This window comes from Aptenodytes patagonicus, chromosome 3 (genome assembly GCF_965638725.1).
Source record: "Aptenodytes patagonicus chromosome 3, bAptPat1.pri.cur, whole genome shotgun sequence".
Classification (NCBI taxonomy): Eukaryota; Metazoa; Chordata; class Aves; order Sphenisciformes; family Spheniscidae; genus Aptenodytes; species Aptenodytes patagonicus.
In genome coordinates this window covers 45132164-45159036 of record NC_134951.1, presented here as the reverse complement: position 1 = coordinate 45159036, position 26873 = coordinate 45132164, and the positions used below count along the sequence as shown (strand labels likewise).

General features: G+C 36.5%; 1 long non-coding RNA gene across 2 annotated transcripts; it reads left to right on the top strand.

The window, feature by feature from the left end:
• The first annotated feature begins 5933 nt into the window (after positions 1-5933).
• LOC143158994 (uncharacterized) lies at positions 5934-10284 on the top strand. 2 transcript variants are annotated; one of them, XR_012995087.1, is made up of 4 exons: positions 5934-6018; positions 7101-7153; positions 8383-8474; positions 9260-10284. It is a non-coding gene; the product is annotated as an uncharacterized LOC143158994 (long non-coding RNA). The 2 variants fall into 2 exon arrangements; XR_012995086.1 differs by lacking the exons at positions 5934-6018; positions 7101-7153 and adding an exon at positions 7502-7580.
• Positions 10285-26873: the final 16589 nt, after the last annotated feature.

The window sequence follows — 26873 nt, the reverse complement described above, 5'->3', positions numbered from 1 at the left end:
TGTCCTGTCGCAACAGGCCCTGCTAAAAAGTTTGCCCCCATCTTCTTTATAAGCCCCCTTTAAGTACTGATAGGATGCAAGAAGGTCTCCCCGAAGCCTTCTCTTCTCCAGGCTGAACAACCCCAACTCTCTCAGCCTTTCCTCATAGGAGAGGTGTTCCATTTCCCTGACCATTTTCATGGCCCTCTTCTGGACCCGCTCCAACAGGTCCGTGTCTTTCTTCTGCTGAGGGCTCCAGAGCTGGACGCAGTACTCCAGGTGGGGTCTCACCAGAGCAGAGTAGAGGGGCAGAATCACCTCCCTCGACCTGCTGGCCACGCTTCTTTTGATGCAGCCCAGGATACGATTGGCCTTCTGGGCTGTGAGCGCACATTGCTGGCTCATGTCCAGCTTTTCATCCACCAGGACCCCCAAGTCCTTCTCGGCAGGGCTGCTCTCAACCCCTTCATCCCCCAGCCTGGATTGATCCCGGGGGTTGCCCTGACCCGGGTGCAGGACCTTGCACTTGGCCTTGTTGAACCTCATGAGGTTCACACAGGCCCACTTCTTGAGCTTGTTCAGGTCCCTCTGGATGGCATCCCATCCCTCAGGCACGTCAACTGCACCACTCAGCTTGGTGTCATCTGCAAATTTGCTGAGTGCACTCAATCCCACTGTCCCAACTAGAAAGTCTATTTCTATATGCTCTCTTAGTGATAGAGAAGTTGTCTTAGAAAGTCAGATTGTTGTTCTGTATGATGGTCAACATATTAGGTCCCGGAAGAAGTCCTAAGTTTGGTAGGTATGGCATAACATGTTAGATTAGTTTATAGATTAGTAACCCTTTCCCCATCAAGAGGTTGTGATTTATACCCAGTTGCATGAGGGCATGTATGCAAATGCTCTATACAGATATATAAACATACACACACATGACCTGTCACATATATGTGACATATTCGTCATCTACTCTATGTGTTCCATATAGATGCACCAACAAGCTTATTTTATATGTATCAAATATCATTATAAAGATCATTGAGTTCATGTTGATCAAAAATTGAGTGGCCTCATTAACATGGTTTTAAATGAGTAAATCCTGGTGATAGCCTGGTAAGCTATATTATCTCAAGCCTAGGTTCAGGGAAACAATCAAATACTTTTCTTCTTCTGAGGTGTGTTTGTGTGTTTCTGGAACATAAAAAGCATGACTCACATACTTTACCACAAGAATCAGATGTCCTCTTTTAGTCCAGTTCCAAAATTGTTCCAAGAACTTCAGTTTTCATGCTTATTCTATTTTTAAGTTACATTTTGGATGGAAAAGCCTGAAAGAATGTTTCAGCACTGAAGTTTGTAACTTAACATTAAGTAATTAAATGACAATGTTAGGCATATAAATGTTAAGGTTATTTGTTTGGAAGCTAGGAGGCAAATAAAAAACCTCAAGCCTTATTGTGCTATTGAAGCGCATGATCTTTAAGCCACTCTTATAATTCAGAGTCCTGATTCATGAGTGTAGAACAAATGGCACTGGCAATACTGGAGATCCTGCTTAACTAGGCAGGGGTCAGGGAGCTGCTTTGTTTTGTTTCAATCTTTTTTTACCACATTGCTGCATAGCCTAATTATTTAGATACATTATGATGTCTAACTGAACAAATAATGCATCCATGTACAGCAGGTCTCTAGAATATAACTTCATTATGGTTTTCCTAAAGGTTCAGTTCACATGATCTACATCACCCCTTAACCAACACCTCCAGCTGGGCTACAAAAAATATGAGGTAAGGGGAGTGTTGCACATACAGCAAATTTCCATTTTTGGTTCCACAAATATTGAGGATTATTTATTTATTAAACATGCTTCCTCTGAAATTAGCAGTCTTTCTCCCCTGCTGTCATTTCCAGGGTGCCTGTGCGTATATACCTATGGGTGTGTATATATATGTATTTATGTACATATACTTGCACATTATGCATGTATAAATAAACTATACATAGATGGCTGATATTATCACAGCTAGAAATTGGAACATCTAAGGGATTTAATTCTGCCTTTAATCATTTACTTACAGTTCTGTGGAAGACAGAGTTTGGCAAAGCATCAGTTGTTCTGCTTGTTTTCTTTTTTTTTTTTGTTTGAATGAAATTAATTATAATTATAACAAATTAAGCATTGTGTTTTTTCCTTTTGGAGTGTGGTAAAGTGTGTTTCTTCTTCAACTACCGGTCAAATCTTTGAACAGGTCTGGTTTTCATTCTAGAAATCAAAAAAATGTTGTGTGGGGTTTTTTTGTTTGTTCCCTCCCCCCCCCCCCCCCGATTCCTAAGTCTGAATGAGTAATATGAATAACAGGACCAAATAAAAGTCATCTGTTGAGAGAAATTATCTTAAAAACTGGAAATGAAAAAATTCCAGAAATACAACAGAAAATTCATCGGTGTACAGTGGATAAGACAGAAGTACAGTTTTATTCCTATTAATACTGTGTCTTGATATCAATGTGGGGATTAATGATATATATTAATTAAAAATTATTAAGTCTAATAGTCTTGTGAATACAGATGAGAGAAACATGGAAGTAAAATCCTTCAGTAATCCCAAGTCTTTCAGGCTACTTTGTGAGGCTTCTAGTTACTCCAATATAAAATTTGAAACATTTCAAAGTTCTCACTACTCGTGCTAAGTATCAACAGTGTTTGCCTTTATTCTTTGAGCTGTGTACAAGTAATCCACTGCTAATTGTAACTGGTTGCTAAGCATGCTTCCCCAGGAAAGGCAGTCACCAGGAAAAAGCTAATCCGTTCACATAGTTCAGGACAGAATCAGAACCGAAGCACTTTATTAATTTATTAATGACATGCAATCAACCCACAGTGAACCATACATTCAGGATCAATATTGGTAATACGACGGATAAATGATGATACCCGACACTTACAGAGCATTAACAAACAGCTACGCGTTTCCCAGCCCCCGTAACTAATCCCCAGGAGCAGGCACCCCCCGCAGCCCCCAGCTCTCAGGTAGCCCCCCTCTGCCCCCGGCCCGTGGGTCACAAGCACACCCCTCCCTGCGGGGGCTGCTGCCGCCGCCCGCGGGGCTGCGCTGCCCGGCCCGGGGCGGGGGTGGCGGCCGCCGCCGGGACGCTGCCGGCTGGGGCCGGCCGGGTGGCGCTGCTGCCGGTCCCCCTCCAGGGTGTCCCCCACCCGACAAATCTTCACGCTGCCTTTATGCCTCTCTTCAGGCCGGCTCCCTCTGTATTTCTATTTCTTTTATTCTATTCAACAGAATTTCTCTTCTCCTGGTTAACTCCCTGGTTACTGTTTAATCTGGCTGGTGGTCGTTTTCCTCTTTAACATGCTTGGTTTGGAGTAGATTCTCCCCTGCCGGTCCTGTGCACATGACCCCTCCCCCCCCCACCCCCCACCCCCTACCCCCCCCCCCGCACACTCACGGTCCTGCCTGAACAGGCCTGGTGCTATCCAGGCCACCCCATGTGTGGGTCATGTGAGCACCCCACAAAGACCTTTATGTTACAGCTGTGAATGGTAAAAACATTCCTCTGAGGAAAAAATTAGAACTGATTTCATACAGACCTCGTTTCTTTTTGTTTGACTTGTGTCATTCTGTTCATTTCACCTTGTAAAAAATGTACTTTCAGATTCAAGAAAGTCACCTGGGTGAAGAGTAGCTGGGGAGGTGGTTAAAAGAGACAGAGGATGCAACTTAGTGGGAGGGCAGTCAGCAATTTAGGGCATCTTAAGATTTCATTGCTTAAACACAAGGTAGTTATCCTGGAATTCCCAACAGTCAGAGAGATACGCGGTCACTTCCACAGGCAAACTGACCTAGTCTCTTCTAGATATTTTAGACAGTTTGGTTAGGACAGGATGGATTGTCCTGTGTAAGTGACTATTTCGGTCCAATGGATTTGAAAGGAACTTAAATTGATTATTGTGGGCTTACACAACACAGTTTTAGACCTCATATGACACCTAAAAACTACCCACGCAGTCTTTACTCCCTACGAGTAGACACCAAAGCAGAAGTCAGTTCTGCAGATGTCTGCATCACAGCACAGTTTCCCACTGAATCCTGGAAAATATGTTCAGCAGAATACAGAGTACAATTCTATCTTTATACATATCCTGATCCAATGAAATAGTAATGAAAATGAGCTTCCAACTAACTAGCAAATTCCTCTACACCTCATTCTAGTTGTGGTGGATTTTTAATCCTTATCAAAACAATTCAGTGAATCAGGTTGAAAAGAAGAAAAAAGTGATTGTGATTATGAACAATTTCTGTACTGCAGTTTGTACAGTGTCTGGCATACTAGGATCCTGGTCCATGAGTGAGTATCCTGCTAACACAGCACAAACTAAAAGATCATTATTATTCTGGCCTGTCAGTATAACACATTGGCATCCTTTATCAAGAAACCCACCTTGAAAGTGGCATGGAAGGGTTGGTGATGGGAAAGTGACCATCACTGTATTTTAGTTCTCATCCCCACAGGGTAACTGTGAGGCAGACCACAGCACCTTAGCAGCACAAAACTGAAGGAAAAGAGGTCCGTGTAGCACCGGGTCCACTGGGGACAGGAATTACCAGGACAATTATTATAAGGAGATTGATGAAACTGGTGGTTCCACCCTCAATCAGATGCTCTGTTTGGTTCTGTCTTTTCATTCAATATCCATCTTAGTCCTTTACAAAAATGTACTTGTGCAAGTTTTGATAAACACCTCTTGCATTTAAAGGGTAATGAACAGTTGCATCTCATTGGTCTTAATTTGTTCACACAGGCAGAAACTTACATTGTTAAAATCACTGTATACCTAAAGCAAAGTGGGCAACTGATTTTAGAGAGGGAGAGAAAGAGAGAGACTATTTATTTCACAGATGACCCAAAAGACTTCTGCTATAGGGACAGATTACTCTCTGGAGTAAGTTGCCCCCTGGCAGAGTTGGCCTCTGCCTCTACACTTGTTATTCCCTACCGCTGTTTCCCAAACCTGTTCATAAAACCCTCAAATAATGGGGAATCCAGAACCTTCCCAGGCAATCACTTCCAGAGATTACTTTTTTTTTTGGTATATTTCATAATTTTTTGTAATGTCTAAACTAAATTACTTTAGCTGCAATTTAATCCCATTATTTCTAGTCTTATTCCCAACTGAGATGTGGCGAACAGATTTTTCATTCTTTTCTTGTTTGCAGTAATATTTTGCATATTTGAAGACTGTTGTTGCATTCTCCTTCTGTATACTCTTCTTCAGACTAAAGAGTAACAGTTCTTCCTGTCTCTCCTCATAATCATGATTTTTAGATTGTTGATCTTACTTGTTATTCCTCTCTGGATTTACTCCAGCTGGGCCACACTTTTCTTGAAACGTAGTGCCCTAAACAAATGTTGACTTCTCCAGTTGAAGGTGTTGCCTACATACTTTTAGCCAGTCTTTCAACTGCTCTTAATGAAGAACAGTTGAACTGGATTTAGAAGAAAAGAAATGTGACTCGTTTTTTGTTTGGTTTGTTGTTATTATTCTTCTTCTGACAAGGGATCTCGTGATATAATAGCTGCAATGTCAGAAACCATTAAGACTGATGTTACATATCCTGTAAAAAACACATCGGCTGTTCTCATACCCATGTCTGTATGGCTCTGAAAACGATCAGGTCCTCTATATCACAACTTATTTCAAAGCTTTCTGCTCATTGTTGTGACAGCTGATGGCAAAAGAAACTTATTCATTAAGAGTTTATTTAATGAGGAAATGACCACTGCGAGTAATTCTAATTTACCTCAGCGACCTGGCACTGTAGTCACTGGGATCAGGCACTTGGTCAATGCCAGCTGTCTAAGTTAATTTTCTACAGACCATGGTTTCTCACATTTGTGCATCTGTAAACTTTCCAGCAGCTTCTTTGTGCCAATGAAGAGCAGAAGACTTGCTCTGCTTCACTGGTATTTCCAGATTTTCTTAGTGCTGTATGTACGCTCGCTGCACTTCTTTCCTACAACTCAGGTCAGAATTTAATATACCAGGACTTGAAAGCTGACTGGGGATGTGTTAGATTCCAAATATCTGTGATGACTTTTAAACTGAGGATTAATGTTATTTAAATGGCTCTTCTTAATGACCTTGGATTCTTATAACATTTATTATGCTAAATATAGAATTGCCTCAGGATGTGATAGTACATATTTCAGAATCTATTTGCACAGACTGGAACAGAGCTTTGCACTGGTGATTATTGCATATACTATTTGGAAATAATATTTATTATTATGATACTTGAAAGCTGATTCGACAAGTGACAATGGGAAAATTGTTGTATTCCTAACGGACTGCCATACTTGGAGTTCCTACAATTTCAGCAAAAATTCTGAGGCACAGGCTTATCTCTTTCCATTAGCTGAAACTAGAGCAGAGCAAATGATAAAAAAATAACTATGAATGCCTAAAAAAAATTCTCTTCTTCTTCAGTTATAACTTTCAGTATTCCCTTTTCTGAGTAATATCATACAAGGGTTTACTAGCAGATTTTTCACTCAGAGAGTTCATTTAAATTAAGTACATTCACAGACATTTGTAAACACAATTATTTGAACCAAAACAGAAAAGTCACGCTGATTCAGTTCTGGAACAAAATATACTACATGCCTCATGTATTCAATCAAAGATAACCAATGACATTCAAATTTCACATATTGATTATTCTCAATGACTTCTTCCTAAACAATTTAAAAATAAGAGGTCTGTGAGATTATTGTGTGAATAACAATTCAACTAGCAAACAAATACAAGAAAATTATAAAGGGCAAGTAGTATAGAAGATGGACATAGAGACAAGAAATTATGTGGAAAGGTTACGAAATAGGGAATGCAGAAAACACCATTTAAAATTAAGAATAGATTTAGAAGTTTGAAAAAGAATGGATAGAATTGATTTATGAAGCATAGAACTGTATAAATTTGTTTAGAATGTGGAATTGGTTACATTTTTCTGGTCTAGTGTGTTTATTACTTTAACCCATTATGCTCTGCTTCAGTGCTCAGAGTGCCAACATGTTAAATAAATGTTCACATTCTATTGTTTCACTTAGGGAATTCATATACCTCAAATACTTCTGATGCCAGGAGAATAAAATATTTACAGGTAAATATAATGTCACTTTGAAACAAAAAACTGCTTATCAGGTACAGGTGTATTAGTTTTGTCGTCTGCATAACAATTTTCTCTAGGACAACAACTATTTGGAAACAATCAAGGTTTAATTTTGCTGTAATCACTGTTACATGTGATATCTTATTGTAAGATCTCTATAGACTCAGCACATGAAACAGAGCAGCAGATCTCTTTACTCTGCTTAGTAGTATGACTTATTAAAAAAAAAAAAAGTTTAAAGCTCCAGGCATCCTGGGAAGTCACTGTGGCAGGTGTTGTTCATTAATCCCAATAGCAAATTAAAGTTAGTGGATGTAAGTCACTGGTGGAGTGAACTGGAACAGGAACTGGATGTGAAAAGAACAAAATAGACTACAAACAGTAATAAACTGCAGGACTGTCAGTGTAACCTGTAAAAGTAAGTAATGAGCTATGGTTCTCTGCTGTATTGATTGGCTTGAACTCATATTTTAAGATAAATAGAAGTATTTTAGTATTTGGCTTCTGTTTTTTCTTCAAAATGGATATGTGTTATAGTTTTTAACCCTTCTCCATATCCAGGAATGGCAAAGACTAACTTGTGGCCTAAAATAAAAGATGACTTTAATATGTAGCGATATGCCTCTGGCAGCTACAGTGTTATACAAAACAGTGGGTATCTTATGATTTGAGATAAAAGTATGAAAAGTGGTAAGGCCAGAACAGGAAAAGGAACTTAATTTTTAACTTCAGAAAAGGAGTAATGTTTGGCAACTGGCTAACGTCTCTGAAGTCTACCAAGGCCAGGATAGACATTCACATAGCTAAACTGTGAAGCTAGATGTGAACCTCCTTTGCTAAACTTTGATCTTTCAGGCCAGTAGAAAAAAGTGTTGCATAAGTTGTGGTTGATGCAGGCAAACTTGTATGGTTTTGTAAGGGGATTTATTTCATGTTGAAAGAGTAAAAGTATCTGAGATGTTGTCTCTCATTCCCTTGCTTTCAAAGCACTTTCCTCCGAATACTTACAAAATTGTGTGTCTGCTTTCCCAACAGACTTGAAATAGCAACACGTTGTCCAAGCTCTAACCTAATCAATCTGTTTCATCTCCGGTTGTCTAGTCCAAAATGTCTGTTATAATCCACTAACTTAGAAGGAACACAGGGATTTACCTCCTTTTCTCCCCTGTGCTTTTTGAGGTGATGATAACTTTAACTGATGTTACCATTCTCCATCCTAGACATTTTTCTGGGAGGGAATAGGACAAGGAAGAAAGATCAACTAGAAGAAGATCACTGATCCCCTGAACTCAAATTTACAGGGACTTCTGAGGTGCGTTTAAAGTATTTATTAGTTTCTGGTTACAGTTACATGACCTCTCTTAGAGGCACAAATCCCAAGACTGGATAATATCCTACCTTACCCACCGCAGTCACTATGAGCCAACATATATGTAATTGCATTGCTACAGTGAAGGACAACATATTTTTATATAGTTGCTGTGAAGCAAAGACTGCAGGTTGATGCAACAGTGCCAATAGCACTAGCAGACTGTGCCATTATGTTATTTAGGAAGTTAAGGTGGTACTATGCAGCTGCTGTGATTTCAGATCTTAAAACCAATTATTGACTGGTAAAAATATAATCCCAAGCACAACTCTTAATAGCATATGGGTTTTCCACTAAGCTGAAGTGTCCTAATACTGATAAATGATCCCATGGGAAACAGGCTTCATGTTCTTCAAAACATGGCTAACGATAAGTCAGGCTTATTGATCTGCACAATTAGTACCTAAAGTGGTGGAAAAAATCCAGCTTCCCCTGGGCTTAGCATTTGTAGCTCAGAATGTCTCAACTTTTTAAAATTATTATTTGTGAGCCCCTATTATTATTTTTTTAATTAATGTGAGAAACACTAGAATATTACAGGTAGTGAATTCCCTATACTTTCTATACTTTGTAATCATTCACAAATACATATATATAATATAATACAATATAACACTACAGCCTTAAGGGAGCGATGAGACTCCTAGAGAAGAGGGATAGAGAGATATTGAACATACATCCCACAATAAGATACTAAATTTAATCTGAGACTATCTTTTCCCTAACAGCTATTTATATAGACAATCATTTGCAAGATTACCCTTCAACAGCCTTTTTTGTTATTTCAAAACTTCTTCATGAGTTGTGGCAAAATAACTGAAGCTGAAGTAGTTACTGGAGAACTACCATTGCAAGAAAAGGAAGTATGACAAATCAGAGTGACACAGACACAGCTCAAGGCAAGCCACAATTATGACTCTTAAACTGGGATTTTAATAAAAAAATGGCTTAATTTGAGAACTCACAAATAAGCTATTTTCAGGGAGGGAATGTTTAACACTTTCTGAAATTTGACCTCTGATTTTCTGAAATATGGCAACTGACTATTTAAGTCTTGTAAAATGTTGAAATAGGCAAAATTCTTAATTTGTCTTGTGTGATATTACATTGCAATGCCATGCTTTTTGCAAAGAATTTATCTACATTTTATTAAGCTAATTTTACATCTCTATGTTTTTGATGCCTATGATAATCTTGCTAAATTCTAAGGTTGTGTCAATAGACCAGTATATGGTAATCCTTGACCTGAGTGACTGGAAGCTGGGGCAAAAATGTTTGAAATGGAAGAAGAAACATTAAGGAATAATAAGTTCATAAAGCCGCCACACTGTTTAATTTAGAATTAAAATGCAAGTTACCTGAGACTGATATTGGGCCATAATGAATAGGACACTACTCATTGAAGACTATTCACTATTCATTGTTGTAGATACATCATAAAAAACCCAATGTTTGTTCTGAGGAAAGCAATACCTCAGCTGATCAACAAACCTGGAGAACTGTCTCAAAAGCTCCTGTTGCTTAGTGCACCATATTTTATCCTGTGAGGTATATTTTGCTGGTGACCTACTGTGAGCAGAAAATGTGTAAAGCTGTCCTTATCCCCAGAGCTGCCTTTCACAATGTTCAACTTTCAGACTCTCAAAGCAGGAGAAGCCAAGAAAGTAGTTCTGTGAAATAAATACCAAGCTACAATATGAAGCTATCAATTAATAATTGTCTCAAGTGACTTATAAAATAATTTTAAAGAAAAGGCAATTTGAAATAGGTCAATACATGAACTTATTAAGCCTAAAAAATAATAATATTTGAAAAACATGTTACAAATATGGAAAAAAGGAAATTAATTTACATATAAACTTATTGTATTTAAATGTTCACACTGTGAGAAGCAAATTTCCTTATGTTGGTTGTATCCTGTGTTATATTTTTGTATTTGAGCAAGGCTAAGTATTTTTTCTCTTTTCAGTCCTATTTTTTTGCCACTGCACTTTTCTGTTATCATCTGATCTTGCATGACATCACACACACTCAATACTTTCAAAAACCAAAACCATCTTGTTTCTCTGAAGCAGTGTTAGACGTTTACAGGTAATTCTGTTGGGAGTCTGCCACTCTGGGGCTTAAGATATTCTTATAGAGCTTTTTACTTGCACTGGAAGGAGTTACAATTTCATTCTTCAATCAAAACTGAAGGTCTTCAGTATCTGAAACATTGTCAGTCACAGAAGGTGTACTCTTCAATTAAATTGTAACAAATCTTAAGGTACCATGAAATGTCTGAGTACGGTAATAGACTACATAGGATACTGTTAGTCATTTACAAAGCCACGTATTATGTTTTCCTCCAGTAAAGCTTTTTTTACTGTTATTAATGGATGATAATTTATAGTAAAGCATAAGATAAGCGTACTAACACTTGTAATTGCAGATAATGGTTTTATGTACCGTATTTTAAGACTTCTTCCAGTGCATTCTGGACTCTGTCTTATAGATTAAGATCCTTATTTCAGGAGCAGATTAAGTAAGAGAGACATTTAACAATTTTATATAATGATGGCCACTTTAGAGGTGATATTAAGACATTGTAAGACCCCCAAATATTTAAGCTTATAACCTTTAGGCCTAAATTTTGTGTTTGTCTATAATGGAAGAAGTGTAACAGTTTTGTTCATTCTCATCTTTGCATGCAGGTCTTGCTAAACCAAATCTTTTTTTCTCTGTTCCCTGAATGAAGTGACTGTGTTCATCTTTCAAAAAAGGAAAAGAAGTTTTTGTTCTCTGATCACAATGTAAAATTTGACATGTGATATATGCGTCTCCTATAAAGAAATTAGAAGGTGAAAAAAGGTTCAGAATGTGTACAGCTTGATTTTTTTTTTTTTTTATTTTCATGATTTCTAAGTCAACTTCACAACTTCCTGAAACTTGATCTTCTGATAGTTGGGATATAACATTCTTCTTTGATACTTTTACTGACAGTATGAAAAGAATGAATGGAGAACACTAGCAAGGACTTTCCAGACTGCTAAAAGAGTACATCATGCTGAATCACTGTCAGAGCACAATTTGACTGTTTGGTTTTTTTTTTCTTTTTAATCTGACTTTCTGATTATTCATATCAGCCATCCTCTCAGTGTTTTTTTTATCTCACTCTTAGCTGGACATAAACATCACCAGAATACAAACATAACGTTTGAGTACCATAGATAAATCTTATTTGTTCCCTTTGAAAATGCCATTTATTATAACATGTATTTTTTAATCTTTAAACTCTGGACATAGCTATTTTGTTGTGATCTGCTGGGGCAAAATACTGTTTGATTAGCAGCTTGCTTTCTCTGACAGTCACATCAAAACTAACTCACTAATCAGACTACTATTATTGCCTCCTTTTCTCTGTGTTCTCTTTTTCTGCTAGTACTTCTATTAATAAAAATAGCAACAATAATTATAACAACGTGAAATTGAAATGAAAAACCAACCTAGCAGGCATTTATTTGCTGCAGTCACTAATTTGCCAAGGGCATCTAAGCAACCAGAGAGCCTTTCAAGGCAACTTTAGAAAAGATCTGTGTTTTACTAACATTTAGAACTGTTACTCTCCTGATGTAAGATACTGTGGTTTGACTGTGAATTGACTTTACAGCCGACCTTCTGGGATAAATCAGGGAAGTCAAGTAATTGACTGTGGTCAGAAGTAACCCACTGTCTCTAATTTTTCCCTTGCTCACATCAGTTTTATGGGAATATAATTCTGTCTTACTGAAGATTCTCCTCTCTGATATCATTGTTACTGTGGGGAACATCCTACTACCTTTAGCAGAATGAGGTACAGGGTTAAACTCACATGACGTTACTGTCTGTATCACCCAGCTACAAAGTTTTTGCAAGTCTTTTTGGCAAGTTCAACTTGTGTCCTGTATTTTTATTTTAAAGTGAATACTCATATAGACTAAGTGTGTAAGACAGAGAGAGAAAAAAAAAAAAAAAACACTAGAGAAAGATTCATAGATCTTCACAGTCACAAGGGTAAGGCATCATTTGGAATATTACTGAGCATAATTCCAGAAGACTCTCTAATGAAGCTAAGATGTCCTTCCTATTCCTCCCCCCCCAAAAAAAAAAAAAAAACCAACAAAAGGACAACCGACAATTAATCTAGTGTGAAAGTCATGGAAGAGGCAAGAAAACTCTGTTCTCCAGAGGAGAGAGGTTAAGTATGCATTAATGCAGAGGTTTATCTAGGGGACAGTGTCATATTTAAGTGATAAGTTATCATGAGTGGGCACGTGATGCTTCTCCACTAGAGGAGAACAGAAGGATGGATGATGCTACATGCAACTGTAGCAACTCTTCATCATTCCCCTTAACAAGCATGTAAATACACCTTACACACCCCCAAGAAAGAGCAACTGAAGATCACAGAGGAGGAGCTGGGAATTATAAAGCATCAGGCCCAGGATGATATCACAGAAGTACCTCAAATCATAATGAAGGGGTCAAAGTAAAATATTTCACGCCTAAGGAAAAACACTGCTAAACTGACTGACAGAACAGTTCAGGTGAGAGGATACTTCAGAGCTTCTCTCTCCCAGACCTCTTCTTTCACAGCCTATTTCTGCAGCAAAACAGAGTTCAGTGTACTGTAGATGTTGTCACAGGTATTTGTAACTTTTTGCCATGTAATTTGTATCTGAAGCAATAACTATGATTATGCATTTTTGTAAAATAGGCTCTACCTGTATGCATTCTTTCCTCTTGAGTGAGGTTATCTTGATTTAGTAGCTTATTTTTTCCTGTGATGACATTTTTTCTGTTCCTTTAATAAAATTAACGTTATTTTTGGCTTCCCTTTTAAACTCATAACATATGTTATATATCCTGCAAAGAATGTTAAAATGTGCCAAATACATAAACAAGGAATATGGACTAAATTATATTTCATTTTTGTTGACTTAATTTAGTCTCCTATAATCCTTCTATCAATAAGTCCCACAATGTTTTTGGTTTTTTTTTTTCACCCATTCCAATAACATTTAAACCATGATCTTGATTGACCTCTAAGGGTGAGTGGGCTAGGAAGAGGGAGAAACGCCAGAATGCTGTAATTCAGGATGCCAGTCCTGAAGAGTATATTTCAAGTCTTATCTTTTCAGATCATGCTTTCCCCAAATTATATGGGATCTAAAAGGTTGATCTCCGTCTTTATTTAGAACTGCTTGAATCAATTCTGAGAGTAATAATATTGAATAATGAATTTTTGGTTCTTTCATCAAACATTCATGCATGAAAAGTGTTTGAATTGCCCTACTGGATCTATGGATTCATGGACAATACTCCATGAATAATATCACTATATTCACCCAAACTTGTTTTCATTATCATTAGATAGCTGTTTTCTGTTGCTGTATCACCCCCTGAGGCACACTACTAATGACCTTTCTGCACCTGGACTTCATGCCACTGATCACAACCCTTTGAACTCAGTTTACCCAGTTTTAGATCCGCCTCACTGTCCACTTACCTAGTCCATACGTAGTCAGCTTGTATGTGAGGATAGGACAGTGTTGAAAACTTTACAAAAGTCAACATAGACAACATCCACTGCTATCCCCTCATCTACCAGGCCAATCATCCCATTGTTGAAGGCGCTCAGGTTGGTAAAGCATGATTTTCCCTCCAGAAATCCATGCTGACTATTTCCTATGTTGACTACCTCCTACAACAAGGAAGAATGAAAAACCAAAGAAAAGTGACCTTGACAGAGTACTTGGGAGGCAATTTTTCTTCTTTGGTGCTGTCTTGTTTTGAAACATGGATTATTCAAAAATATCTTAAAAGAAATATGTTGAACTGTTTTTGCAGTAAACCAAGGGTAATTTCTGTCAGATATTCTAAAATTGTCTGTGTAGATAGTAATTTTCTGCAGAAAGCATGCATATTAGTCCTATTTCTTCCTATTTTTCATTATGTGGTTTATAGAGATGACTCATGGATACTTCTACACTGTCCAGACATATAACAAAAAGTATTCCCATGCCAACATGAGATGGGTCTGCTCCTTGTTATCCTTGTTTCCCAAACAGCATGTGCTGGGTTTCCCTTAAAAGAATCTTTTGTGAATTAGGAGTGATCTGTTGCAGACAAGCCCCTTGGGCCATTCACAGTTCAGTTTGTGAAGTTTCTCCAGTTGTCCGGAAGACTCCATGTGCTATCTGTGAGACTTCTGGAAAACCCAGAAGCGTATAGAAACAACAAAATAAACTAATTATTAAAATGAAGAGCAAGCTGTTGGAAGTACAAAGACATTGATACTTGAAAATGGAACAAACACCTGCTGAAGCCTAGCTCCATTAAGGCAGACCAAGGTGAAACACTTACTTATCATATTCTGCTACTTGGATGCTGCTCAATAAAGGTGTGCTCTGAAAGGAAGTGTAGTGAGAGATTGTCTCTCAAAACTCTTGGAGGCTGAGACCATGAAGTTAAGCAATGGTGGTGGACGTCAACTGTGAATTGTGGTAGGCCAAAGCTCTCAATGACATGAAATAGCAGCTTTATCATGCTTAAACAAAATAAAAGAGTAATTTAAAAACAAAAAAATAACGCCCCCAAAACCGAACAGATCAATGTAAAAATAATCATATTTTAACCTGGTTCATGGAAGTCTTAAGAAGATTAGTGACTGTTTTAAAAATATTTCAAGAAAGAAAAATTTAACAGGAATATTTGGGATTTCTATTTAGTTGCTTTAGAGAATAATTCTCTCTAGGAATATTGTTTTAAAGGTATATAAGCAGAATTTTGTATTATGTGTAGCGTTCCCACGTTTCCAGGCACACAATCTCCAAATGAAATACGGGAGCATGCTCCATACAGTACATGCATAGTAAGTCTAATGCATCTGGAACACATTACCTCTACTGGGCATGTTCAAGTGAGCTGTATAACACATGTGCAGGTAAGCTATGCATGCACAGTGGTCATTTGTCTGGAAATTCAGAAAAAAAGACTTAATTCCTTTTTTCAAACCTGAAGAAAATTACAGTCATGTTAAAGAAACCAAGACATATGGCCACCATGGTTTTTTTGTTGTCCTTGAAAATATGATCACAACTTCTCTTTCTAAAATAAAGGCAGTAGGTATTAATCACTCATGGAATGGTATCTGTTTTAGGAGTAATGGGGCTACAGTTCAAAGGTTTTGTGCCACTTTGATAGCATATGCGTTCAAGAATAAAGCCTCAGTCATTTGCTGGAAGATGTTTTCTCACTTTTCTCATTTCCTTTGTTCCTGGTTTGAGCTTCTCTCTACTGTTCATCTTTTGGAGACTTTGAATTACTGCGCTGAAATGAGTCACTAGAGGGTTAAACACTTTCAGAAGTGAATGTATCTAGCTAGTTTTGGCATTAATGAATAACGAATGAGGTACAATGTACCATGTTTCAGCAGCTGTCCTGAATGCTCTGTATAACTTCTCCCAAGCTTATTTTCACTTCATACAGGATAAAGCTTTACATTTATATTTTAGGAGGTATCATTAAGATAATCTGGAACAGTGCAGTGAGGGGCGCAGGAATTCTTATCTCTCTTTCTTTGCAGCACACAGACTTGACTGGACACAGCCCTGAGCAACCTGGTCTGATCAGATCTGCTTTGAGCAGGGGTTGGACTAGATGTTTTCCGAGGTCCTTTCCAGCCTGGATTATTCTGTGATTTTGTGATCTGCAAAATGAACTGAGTTAGGAACTGTAATGAAATTGAAGATGATCCGTGCATTGGGAAAACAGCAAATGCAGGTGATGAGTGCAATCACCTAAAGACTTTCCCTCTTTCCAATGAAGAAAAATATTTTTTCAGAGATAAATGTATATAAAATTCACACTGACAAGTTCAAGTGACCAAATACATTTGTAACAGGAGATTTAGATAATATCACGAAATCCTAAATTAGAGAATTGTAAACTGCAGGCACAATTCAATCCAGAGCACTATGCAAAAAGAAATTGTGTGTACAGTTTTCCAGAAACCAGGAGAGTGTAGTATATTTAATAGTAAAAATTTTATAAACAACCTGGGTCATTTTTTTTTCTCTGAACAATCTTACTGATTTCAATAATGCGATCTACAGATTAAGCAATTACTGAGCATGAGTGAATATTTTATAATCTGGTCTTTAAATACCAATTTTCTAGATGGAACAATATTTTTAGCAAATAAAAGAAAAAAGGAAATTTGAACTGAAAATAATATGATATTAGGGTAAGAATAACTTTAAAGTTATGTTCTCAGGAAATGTGAAATATTTTTGGTGTGCAGTTGCATCTGACAGATGTTTTTCAGAGAGTTGACTTTTGAAAAATGGCTTCCAATTATTAAAATTTGGTGTATTTATGTCAAAATATGTTTTGCAGCAACTGAAAATGAAGACACTAAAACTTGCTTTTTTTTTTATTTTAAACCAAAATATTATTTCATTTACATGAACAATACAGTTACATTTAAAAATCTATTTAAACCCGGTTATAAAAATAAACAAGGAGACTTGTTTCTTGCAAAATTTTCTAGGTGGTAATAAAAGAGTTAAAACCAGCCTTAATGCTGATTTCAGCCAAGCCATAAGTAAGGCATCCTACTGTTGTCCCACAAGTGGGGTCCAGTCCCCGGTGTACAATAAGCCAATCTTACAGAGCCGAGATATTTATTTATCTCATGTTTGTGCAAAGATGGGTGCTAGTTGGTAATTCCACAAAGCTAGCACACCACACAAAAGAACTACAGTGTATTTATATTGTTGCATGATTAGCAATAGCCCGCCTAAGTTCATGCTCATTGTTTAGTTATGTTCAAATTAGCCTTGCTTGCCATGTAAATTAGCACGCATGCTCCTTGCAGGTGTGTGGGGGCAAGTCTTTCCAGTCTTGAATTGCGTTGGCGGTCACGATCTCCCCCTGCTGCCTTTACCCTTCCCCTAGTTACCACAGTTTTTTGCCGACTTCTTGTTTCTTTGGCAATCACCTGGCCTCCGACGCCTTCTAGGGCAGGATGTCCCGCTTTTAACAGTCTTTTAGTTCTTCTTCAAAGGCGTAGTTGTTGTAAGGCATGCATTGTTTATACAAGGTAATCAGGCCAGTACAAGGAAGGCTACAGTCTAGGTATTAACCCAAACATATGGCTACACTATAATCTTATTTACCCTGCAAGTGTAGAGAAACTGAGGAAGCTTCTCCCAGGGCTATAACAGAATCCAGAGTGCAGAGGGAGTGCAGGAAGAAGCAGCATGCCTGCCTGGACAGGAGCCCAGTGCCCAGCTCAGTCATCCCTCTGACTTGCAGGTTCAGGCTCAGATCCATAGGTATGCAGATATATCATTGTTTAACTAAATCTGATAATGTTGTATGGCCCAACTGTATGACACCATACCTGCTTGAGTTTCTGCTGTTTCTGGTACCACAGCATCACTGTGCTGTTTTGTCAGGTAGATTCTACAAAATGGATTACCTCTCTTTTTCTGTTTGTGTGTCAGTATAACTTGTACGCTCCTTGCATAATTTACGATAAAACACCTAGTATATGCACAGTAAAGTTTAGGCAAGTAATGTTCAGTATTTCTGAATGTTAGTTAGAATATGTTAAAATATTTTGCAATTTTCACCTCTAATTTTGATGTCTTCTGAAGAAAAATAAAACAATAAGATCATATCAGACTGTTTCTAAATACATATGGGTGCACCAATAATGTAATTCACCCTGCATGGCACAGGTAACTGAAAGTTAGTTATTTATGCGTAAACCAGTCATCCAAGCATTCCTGTGGAATCAATGGAGATAAATGGGCCTCTGAGGAGGGTGATTCCCTTCATTGTAAGATAGGTGCCTACAATAAGTGAGATGAATCAGTCTTTGGATGTGCCTATTTCTTTTCCAATACCTCAACTAATGTGTTTTTTTTCCCTTCAGATCTACATCCAAAGGTATTGAGAGATGTACAGAGACTCTTCTCAACAACAAATAAAGTATTATAAAATATGTTTATATGGTAGGGTCTGGAAACATTTCCCAGTCTGGATCCTGATGTGTGGCACCCCTGGCTCCATGTTTAGATGAGGGCTAGTGCTGCACCATCATTCCCTGTTTTCTATGCAAAGGAAACAGGGACACACAAACCAACTATGGTTCACTAGGACTTTCAGGAGCACTGAAAAGACTGAATCTTCTGCAGAAAAGCTTTAGTAGATACAAGCTGTGAATACTGGCTGGGAAAGTTTACTGGTTACAATCACCGGACAAAGGAGTTTTCCTGGGCAAAGGGTAGTTCTACACAGCTCTTGCTTATTATGCTTTTTTCCTTATGATGCACTCCTGGTTATATTTGCTTATAAAATATAAGATGAGACTGACCATTAGACTGACCTAAGACCGTTTATTCTTACATTCAGTAAATTTATTACCTCAGAGATTCAAAATAATTTAGGAAAGGAAGCCTATCGTCCATGTAAATGTGGGGGAAAACATCATCAAAGAGAACTCGATGTATACACATAGTTTTGTCAAGTGTTCTAGAAAAGGCAAATAATAAGCATATCTCCACATCTAAAGCATTATGTTTTGTCTAAGTGGCATGGGATGAGGATATTCTGTCTGGAGACAATTACAAAGAGCACTGAAGTAATTACAACCATCTTGTCTCTCCACTTTTTTTCTGCTTTTCATTATATAATTTGTATATATAAATATAATCATCCTAGTGGCTGATGAAGAAAAAATAAATAAATAAGGATGTGCTCTGTGGTTTATACATAACTTGTCATGCTGGAAGGTTGGAAACATATCTCTCATTCAAAGGAAAGCAGCTGATACAGGATACATTTCTTTATTTTCATGTGGCAGAATACTTCTCCTTAACTGTGGGTGGTGAGTTGCACTGTGGTGTAGATCTGCCTCATACAGGAAATAAATATGTGAGATAATTGTGCAAAGAAGGAAAAATTGCTGGGGCAGGAAGTAAAGAAGAAAAAAGTTTCCCAAACATCTGTACTTCACATTACAAAGGATCAAATTCAATTATGTGCCAGATCCCTAAAATCATGATATGTTCATAAAAATCATGAAACTTTAAAAATATTCTTTTCATTATTTCTTAATCTGTGGTTCTTTTAAACTTCAAGGCTGGTCTCTGCTTATATTTTTAGACACTTTTTTTTCATTCTTAAGCTTGGAAACCTATTTTCCAAAACTCAATTCTTAGATTTCAAAATAGATGTTTCTAAGACCTGATATTTTTAGAAATGTAGTAAACATCAAATGTGTTTATGAAACTTATAATGCATAAGTAGGATCTGGCAGAACCAGAAATTCATCCATAAGCAGGAATTTGTGTTTATTCTCTACAGTTATTTTAGCAAATAGGTACCCTGACAGAAATGCTCATAGAACTGACAAGTAGAAGGGTCAAGAAAAATGTAAAATGTATAGATGTTTCCCCAGAAATGAAATATAGAAAAATAACACTTTGATTCTTAATTACATGTAACATTAAAAAAAACCTTTAACAAACTCGAGAAAAAAGTCAAAAGTAAGTGCTGAAAAAAGCCTGACATATAAACCTCATTCTTAGTTTGAGTGCATCTGGTCTGGGAACATAGCAATCCAGCTGTTTTGTTGTTGTTGTTTTCACTAAGAAATGAAGTCACCAAACGTGAGAGACCAATACCTTAATATTTACTTTAAAGAACATTGCTGACACCTTTTTTCTGTATGCTAAGCAGAAATCTCCTGTTTGGCTCCAAGAACAAAGCACCAGAAGAAAGAACTTAAAGTACTGCAGGAGAAAGAACACACCTTTTTATTGACAAATGCATTCCTTACCTATCATGCGGTTCGTATAAATGGATTCTCTATATAAGACGGATTCAGGCTTCGTTATGAATCAGAGCAGAAGTTAGGGCTTACAGTTTCTGATTCTTGTTGCAGTAACACATAGATATTGCAAACAACTAAAGATACCAGCTTTGACAGTTTTTTAAAAACGTGTAGAAAATGACAGAAAAAAATCAAATGGACCCCATTTCCCTGATGGTGTTGAACCATCGTTCTGATTTAGTTCTCAGTGTTAGAGTGTTTTGAGGGTTGTTTTTTAAGGGTTATGTTAAAAATGCCTCATTGCTATGATTCTTTAACAAGCTTATGAGGTAAATGTCAGGTCTGTTGTAAATTTGGATTTTCTTAACTGCAGCTAAAACTGTCCAGGCTGAGATTTGTCTGCCTTATTTGCAGTGTGGAAAGGGTTAATATGCTGCCTTTAAAGACAGTATCTGCGTCTGTATTTTTAAAAGTAAGAGAAAAATTAATTAGTGAAGCATAAAACATTGAAAAATTTTATTAAGTGCTTTATCGTTTAATTTTGCTGATAGAACAGTTTTCATACATAATCCCCATGATGGTAACCAGTACTATTAGAAAATCTAATTAGCTATTAAGGACTGCATTTGAAAAGAAATTATTTACTCAAGTAGAAATATTTGTAAACACTTAATGTGAACTATCAATTTCCTGCATGAAACCTCACGATTCTGTGGGGTAATTATTAAAAAAAAAAAATAAAATAGATGGATTATGGAAGATGAAGTATAATGCATCAAAGGATATCTTAATGGAGAAATACCCATCTTTGTCTAGAAAATCACTAGTTTTGTTTATTATAAAGAATAAATCTTCTACAGTCAAAGCAGAGACAGATGAGCAAAGTGCATTCATGGAAAACGTTGTTGCAGTCAATACTGCCGCTGCTGTTACCTATTTGTCTCTTGCTTCATACTTCAAGGGATGTGTTTTCTTCAAAATCTCCAGCTGCTATTGCAGGGAAAATATTTTATTTCTCAGACTAACAAAGTCCACTTGCATCTAAACATATAGATAATAAGTATGAATTCTGAAACAAAACAAAACTGTACAAAGTATCTCATTAGTCAATCGAAATGTGAATTTCTAAATGTCAGAGAAGCATCCAAATATTCAGAAATGTTAAAATCTAACTAGGAAATGTACTCTTATTCACTTTCTAAAGGACAATGCTACATGCCTTGTAGCCACTGAGAGTTATTACACTTTATGACTAAGTCCTAAACATATTCTCAAAGGTAGAAACAACAGCAACAATAGTAATGATAACTACCCTCACTATAGATGCATTTGAATGTTTTGGGGTTTTTGTTTTTTTTTGTTTTCTGGGGTTTTTCTCTCTTCTCAGGAAAAAGGTCTAATTGTGAACCCAGGCAATGGGAACATGTCTGGGTTGATCCACAGCAGTGGAGTTTGAAATTTACTGTTAAATGTAAAGGAAAACAGACGAGATCTTTTTCCAAGCTCAATAAAATCTGTAGAATCATACAATACACCAATTAAATAAAAAGTGAGGAAAAAAATATTTTAAAAGCATTATATATTTAATTACCTGCACGTGTAATAAAATATTCACTGATTTTTTTTTATGTCAACATTCTTCCTTTTTCAGTGTAACTTCTTCTGACCTTAGTGTTGTGAAAAAGTAGCCATCTTCTTTACAATGTATTTAGTCTGTGCCATGATTTCCCTACTTGCTTGATCATGTTTTGCAACCTTCCTAAAAAGAAAAAACAGAGGATTATCTAGCAATGTGTTAGGGATATGAAAAGCTGTGAAAAGAAAATATAATCCTAATGACACTGTGCGTTGGATGTAGTATAATCTGAATATCATGACCTGAATTTCACTATCCAAACTAGTGCTTAAGCACATCAATCCTCTGGCTCTAAAGCACATCTCTAAGTTAAAATTCTTTCTTAGTTTCTTTTCTGCTGTCAGGGAAAAATCCCAACTGTTGTTATATGACAACCAAAAATAACAGTCCTTAATGAATCTGGCCAATGACCAGTGAGAGTGGAGTGAAATTTCTGTCCCATTAACTCTTCCTACCTGCTTGCTCCCTTTTCTCCTCTGCTAACTCCTGTAGAAGTTCTAGTAAAGGTGTGCTGGTGATGCAGGCATAACATAGTCCAAGTTAAGAGTTAGGCCTAGGTATAAATCTACTATGCAAATTGATTAGGAATAAAGTATATACTTATATTTGACAGATCTGCTTGTGAATAGCTGTTTCCTTAAATTGATCTCTATTAATTTAGAAAGATTTTTTTCCCCCTCTCATTTGTGCCTCACAAGATCAAGACAGGTATGAAAAGGGAACATCATCTAGAGATGTAACCCATTGGATTTCACCTGGGGAAACAAAGTGAACAATACGGACTCTACAATGACACTTCTAAAGCTAAATATTTGCATTACTTAACTGCTTCATCCATTGAACTATTTTGTTTCTAATTAGTTGATTCCCTGTTACACTTTGACATTGTAATAAGTAAATCAGGTTAATTAAAGGACTGAATAACTTTAAAAAAATCTCATCCCCTTTATAATTTTTTTTTTCCCTAGAAATGCCGCTCCTTTCCAACCACTGTGCTCTGTAAAGCAAGAGCAAAACACTTTAAATTCAAACAATAGTAACAGTAGCATTTAAACAAGCATCAAAACCATAGCAATTTTATTGCAATAAAGGGGAACTCTCTGGATTCCATTTTGGCTTTCCCTGTTTACTCCATGTTTTACATGGAAAAAGCTCAAAAATAATATAGATGGCACAAGTCTGGAATCTTATAAAAGAGATCAAATTTGAGTGACTATTGACCAACTCCAGAATTAGATAAGTAGTTGGGAACAGTTTCTGTGGGTAATTGCTCGACCCCCTACCTACTTTATTGCCCTTGATTTTAAATAGAACAAAATATAATAAAATAGCCTGACTATCCATTAAAACTAGTAATGTTTATGCTGTTATAGACCATCTGCTCTACAGATTATTTCCTCTATGCAACTAGTTCAGTGGCATATGATAATCTGTTATCTGCTACAACTTGCACTTACATAATTAAAACACTGCTTTCAAAAATCCACAAAAAATGCAACACAGGCAAATAGATTTAGGATTCTGACAAAAGTGTATAAATGGTAAGAGAGTGTATTATGTAAAAAAGCTGGAATGGAATATTGTGTACTTTATGTAATAAATAAATAAAAAAATAGCCTGAATTTATAATGGAATGTTAGGTAGATTGTTTATGATTTGCAAAATGAATGTTTTTGTTAACTTAAATCTTATTTAGGATTATTTTCAATTTCTCTGATACGTTTGAGTCAATCCTACTAACCTACTATATATTTTCAGAAAGCTGGATATTATGAAGCATCTGAGCCTCTGGATGTTTTTATAAACTCATGTGGGAAAACCTATTATATTTTATTCATCAGTGACATATGGAACAAATTAAAATGAAACATTTTTTTATTGTTTTACTTAGTGTAAACTGAAAAGCTAGATCATATCTCAATGAAAATGTTTTTGCTCTCCTAGAACTGTCAGACCTATTCACTGTGTGGGGGTTTCTCCAGCTATAATATCTCTTTAAACTTTTGAACAGCTATGACTATGAAAGAGATTTCATAAAATATAACAATCATGAAAGCTGGTGAAACTGGGAATGGCCATGGGCAAATTGGGAATCACTAACTGTTGAGTTACTTTACAATAAAATCATAAAATAATAGTAAGTTGGGGTATGTTGATATGTTTTACATTTCATCAGTAGGCCTGTTATGCACAGAGAGAGAGAGAGAGCAACAGCTAGACAAAAAGAAAGAAAACATCACAGCTTAGTTCCTCTCTACCATGGGCAAAGCACCTAGGAAATGAATGCATGTTTATAAACCAAAAAATCTTTCTGAACCTTTTGTGCAGCATTTAATCAGATGAACTGCTCCTTTGACAAATCTGCCAACGACCAGGGAAAAAGACTTCATCTAACCCACAGGTCTCAGTGTACAGATCTCCCTTGGACGGAGTTTTTGGAATGATATTTTTGCCAAATACGGTTCGTATTTAACCTTTGCAAATGTCTATATATGGTCTGTAAGCATTTTTGCAACTACTGTGTTGCAAAATCAATCTAGCAGTCTAATCCAGAACAGGTGTCCTATGAATGTCTCTGCAAGATTAACATAGAGAGCATAGCCTTATGGACTATTTTAGTAACTATGATTAGCATTTAGAAGCAAATCCCCCTCCATATTCGTGGTGTGAAAGGATCCCATTTCAGCACATGTGCTGTTCCCCGACAGAAGAAAAAGGATGGGATGTAGGGTCAGGCTGAAGTGGCAAGGCTAAGCTGGAGATGGAAAGATCAATGTGCTGCAGTGCAGGAGTAGGAGGAGGCATCAGTCAGCAGAAAAATATCTTCAACTTCATAAATTCTCCATTTAACATACCTCAGTAAAGGTCCATGTGGAACACAGAGGCCAATATCCAGTAATCAAGAAATGTCATAGGCATTGCATAGACTCTAAATGAGCTGTTTTCATTTCCTGGCCTTGACAGATTTTTTTTTTTTTTTTCCTAAAAATTAGTACTAAAATAGTCTAAAGCAGTCTTATAATGAAATATAGAAATAAAATATCACCGAATGAAGAATGTATTAAAAGTCTTTTTATCTGTGTAAACATGGACAAGCACTTGAAACATTTTTCTTGATTTAAAAATCTTCCAGGTTTTATTCAGAGGGAAATCAGTTTTCAAATATCTGAAATCATTAACAAGATAAAAACAATAACAGTTACAGTAAGTGTTACTAATGTTATTAAAATGAATAATAACAGTATTCTGGATTTTCAAGCATGTTTTTACTATGAATATTTTGGTCTGTATAAAAAGCTATTTTCCTCCAAAAAGTTTTCTTGATAAACTTATTCTACAGTTTCAGGCAACATATACCATTTTCGTTCACATGTGTTCCCTGGAGATGTAACCTAAATGTTTTATACAATTAAACTTCATTTAGCAGAAGACAGACATTTCCCAAATGCTCATCTCTGACTGTGGCCACAATCTGTTCTCATGGGAACTAAATACTGTCATAAACCCCACGGCCTTCCCTCCCAGTGCCAGCTGCAGTTCTTTAGCTTTCCCTTTTCTAACATAAATGTGTGATAGCATATAAATGTGTGTCCGTTAAACAATAGTGTTGTAGCGTTGCTTATATATAATTTTAAATAAATACCCTATACTTGTGGAGTCGTCTTTCCTAAGGCATGTCACATTAAAACCTGACATTTCCAGAGAATGTTACATATCCCTGAACACTCACTGTTACATTCAGAACTCTAGTTTAGCTTAAAAATGTAAAAACTTTTGTAGTCAGACATCTTTCTCAGTGCTTGGTACAGTTATAAGGACATCTAAGAACATAAGTTAATTCTACCAAGCTCAGTTTTACCTTCCATATTATAAGTTGGTTGAAGTCTAATATATTCGTCTCTTGCAAATGGCAAAGTATGACTAAGTAATGCCAATACTTCCTCTGAACTAACTGGAAAGCCTTTTAAAGTTTTGTTGTGATGGCCTTATACACAAGCAAGATGGAAAATGACAAAGACATGGCTCAAAGCACTGGACTTTAGGCAAAATGTATCCATCAGTGCTGAAGAGATGTTTTTTTCTGCTACAAGCACTAATGAAAAAAAAAGAGAAAACAAAGGAAAAGTTGATTACCGAGACAAACGAAAAACCTCTCTTTCCAATGCTACCTCATTACTTGTGAATTAGAGAACCTTACCAGCTGCAACTTGGGTGGCGGGAGGTAGTTAGAAACAGAACCTTCTGTAAGATGTCAAATGCGTTAACCTTTATTTCTTCTGAGTATATATCAACTGATCATTCGATTGCTAGGACTGATACATTACCCTTCTGAAACAGGTAAAGAACATTTAATTCAATTTCACACCAAATCAGCTATCATAGTGCACTTCATTTCTTTAAAAACAGGTGAATTTGAAACTTTGAATTATTAAAGTTTTATTCTAACATATAAAAATATCATTCTTCTGGTTTTGGTCAATCCTTGTTGCAAAATGCAAACATGAAATGGATAAAAAGGTAAAAAGGGGTTGTCAGAAGATTAACTTATTGTCATAATTTCTTAAACTGCATTCAGAAATAATTTCTGATTAATTCAAATTTAGTTGATCAGACCAGATCCTATAGTACCGTACTGTTTCCAACTATTTATTATAGAAATATATTACATTCCAACAACAAACATAGTTGGGCCAAATCTTAATTTAGGGTCGAAAGGGCCCTAACAGGACCTGAAAATGGAACAATTGCACAATTAGTATTAAGAGACTGATTCTCTTAAAATAACTTCAGGTCTAACTTTACAGTAGTGTTCCATGCCATTTACTCTTGTAAGCTTGTG